We start from the raw sequence: 3,492 nt of genomic DNA, 5'->3' as shown, positions 1-3,492 counted from the left end.
TCAAATGAACCAACTCAGGGTCCCTACATCCACTGAATGATGCCCCAATTTTATGTCCCCTTGGCAGAGGCAACCCAGGCTCCCTCATGTCTCTCTGTCTCTGTCCCAGCTGGGAACTGGTATGGCTGCCAACTGGTTGCTGTTTCCAGCTCCTGAGTTTTCATTAAGACCCTGGCATCTCCCCAGAGCTTGAAGGAGTCCCGATTAATTACAGGCAAATGTTGGTTCTCCCCGCCACCCCCTCCCAAAATCTGCAGCCCCAGCCTGGCTCCGTCCCTTCAGATTTTATTAAAACCCACCTTGCCAGCCAGGACCCTGGGATTTACAGCCACAGCTAATAGGCTGCCTCCCCAGGAGACATAAATCTGCGCGTTCTGCCCAGGGAGCCGCTTGCTGCTAAGAGGCCGGTTAATTGTTCTGCGTCAAGGGGTCCGCAGAGGAATGTTCAATTAGGCTTCACAGAAAAGTTGGAGTCTTAAATAAGGTGAACAGGGAGAGGGTGCCATTGTTTTTTTTGGAGTGGGAAACAGTCCTGCTTGTGCCAGGGCAGGCCCAGTGCTTCCTCTGGGCTCTCCTTGAGGGTCCGAATGCTGTTCTGAGTGAACAAGTTTGCATCCAGCAACCTGCAGCCCACTGCAGTGCTTGGAACTTCTTCACACCAAGTCAACCACAGACCAGCTGCATGCCCTTGGAAGAGTCTAATCAACTCTCAAGGAGACTATTCCCTTTCTGTAAGATAGGGTGGCACTGTCTTTTCCATCACCTCCCCATTGCTGGGGATTCCGTTCATTCATTCATTCATTCATTCATTCATTCATTTATCAGATAACTATTTGCTCAGGGGCACTTTCTTGTCTCAGTCTCTTTCAGTGACTACATGAAAATGAGGTTGACCAGATGTCTTCAGCAACAACTTGTTTCTCAGCTCTGGAGGCTGGAGTCTAAGATCAAGGTGCTGATGTATCCAGCATCTAGTCAAGGGGTCTTCCTCATTCCTAGAGAATGTCTTCTCACTGTGTCCTCACAGGATGAGGGAGGCAGCTCTCTGGGAACTCTCTAATAAGAGTGCTAATGCAGTTGAAGTTCCCACCCACGTGATCCCATCACCTCCCCAAGGCCCCACCTTTTTGTATCATCACTTTTGGAGGTAAGGTGTCAGCATATGAATGGGGGGGGGCACATTATCTCTGTAGCACTTCTGTGTGCCAGGAAAGGTGTTAGATCCATTGGGGGACAACGAGGCTCTGTCCCCAAAGAGCTCCCATTTTCACAGAGGGCAGGTAAGGGAGCCCTGAAGATTAGCACAGGAGAGTGTGGGAGACAGCACAGATGTCTAGCCCTGTTGGAGGGCAGTACTAGCTGGGAAGGCTTCTTGGAAGAGGTGACAGTAATGACCCTTGTGTGGCAGTGCACAGCAAAGTATCATGGTACAGAAGGCTTTCTTTTCTGAGCTACCAACCAGCTCTCAGTTCATGACATGGAGACGTATTATTTTGTTAAGAATGCTTGGCCTTAGCTTGGGTTCCTTTCTTGCTAGGTCTTATAACTTAACCTGTTTCTCTTCATCCACCTTTTACCTTGGGTCTTTTTTCCTTTCCTTCTGTGTATCTTACCTTCACTGCTTCATGTTTCTGGCTGGCGGTTGCCTGACTTCTGGCCCTGGGCTCGTCCCTCTCTTTCTCCCTTGTTCTCCTTCATTCTTTCTCTCATTCTTCTCGAGCCTAGATTTCTCCTCCTAGTTATTCTCTCTGCCCACCAGCGCCTCCTGTCCCTCTTCCACCTAGCTATTAGCTGTTCAGCTTTTTATGAAGCCAATCAGCTGCCGTAGGCAGGCAAGGTAGAACAACAACATGTCTTTTCATAATTGAACTAATGCAGCATAAACGAACGTAACACATCCTTACATTGTTAAACAAATGCAGCATAAACAAATGTAACACACCTTTACACAGTTAAAGAAATGTTCCATAGCATAAACAAATGTAACATACCTTCACATAGTTAAATATTCCATGACATCATGGCTTCACCCCAGCAGGTACTTTCACACACTTCTTTCTCGGTGGGGAGGGGCACAATATACAAATCACAATACAACCACGGGGCCAGAGGCCTTGCTGTATATTAACAATGACAGACTCAGAGAGGTTGAGCGACAGGGATGTAGTTACACAGCCAGTTAGTAGCAGAGCAGATGACAAGATCTTCACAGCGAGATGAGGGGGCCCAGACTAAGGGTCTCTTTGAAGGCCTGGCAGTGATGGCTGTAATCTCCAGATCTCATTTTCTACTGGGTCCCAACTTTGGGAAAAGCTCCACCTCTGAGTCACCTTGGCCAGCTCTTGGTTAGCTCACGACCCTTTACCAGAATCGCTCACTAGTCTGAGTCTGTGACCTCAGTCCCACACCCAGGTCACACAGTGTTGGTCTGTGGTGAGAGGATCCCAGCTTCCCTCCTTCAGCAAACTCCCAAGTTACTGGCTTACCGGCCTCAGTCCCCGGAGCCCACTGAGGCAGCGTCATCCTCTTTCAAACATTATCAGATACCTGAAAATTTCCACCATAGAAAGCCTATCTCTTTCCCATTAGGCCTGGACTAGCACCCATCCCTAAGATGCAAACTGGGAAACGTGCCTTCAGTGTAGGTTTCTCTAGTGGTTTGAAGGAAAATGGCCCCCATAGGTCCATACGGAGTGGCACTATTAGGAGGTGTGGCCTTGTTGGAGCAGATGTAGCCTTGGTGGAGGAAGTGTGTTACTGGGAGTAGCCTCTGAGGGTTTGGATGCTCAAGCTATACCCAGTGTGTTTCAGTCTCTTCCTGCTGCCTGCTCTTCTAGCACCATGTGCGCCCGCACGCTGTCATGTTTCCCACCGTGATAGACTAAACCTCTGAGACCATAAGCCAGAGTTGCTGTGGTCATAGTGTCTCTCCACAGCAATGAGACCCTAAGCCAGTTCCAAGGTCCAGGATGCCAACTAAACAAACAAGTAAGACATTTCTATGGTATACCCAGTGAACAGATGGCTCAGACCCAGAAATTTCAGTTTCAGCACAAACCATGGAGTGGCAAACACCGTGTGTGGAGCCCCAAGTCTTGCACTGTGTCTTACCTCTCTTTGCCTTACTCCTCTGCCTCAGTTTCCTCTTCTACTGTTTTGAGAAACAGGCGGCCTCCAAGGATCGCTGTGGGGGTCCACAGGGAGAACTGGTGGGAAAATCACTCCTCAAATGGACCATGCCCATGCTGGGAGAACAGGAGGGATTACCATAATGCTTTGCATTTTTATTTTTAACCTGCGTGAAATCCTGCAAGTCAATGGTTGCCAGAAAATGCTAAGCCATAGTCTGTGCTCCATGGGGAAATCAGGTTGGCTTTGACTGCAGAAGTGCACAGTGCACAACTTATTTGAGAAACACGGATGGAATCTTGGTTTCCCCAGCCGCTAGACTCTGTCTTTGACATTGATTCTGTTTGCTCAATGTTAAGGTCA

This window comes from Arvicola amphibius, chromosome 1, assembly GCF_903992535.2.
Source record: "Arvicola amphibius chromosome 1, mArvAmp1.2, whole genome shotgun sequence".
Classification (NCBI taxonomy): Eukaryota; Metazoa; Chordata; class Mammalia; order Rodentia; family Cricetidae; genus Arvicola; species Arvicola amphibius.
The sequence above is the reverse complement of the archived record's forward strand: the minus strand, read 5'-3'. Positions refer to the sequence as shown.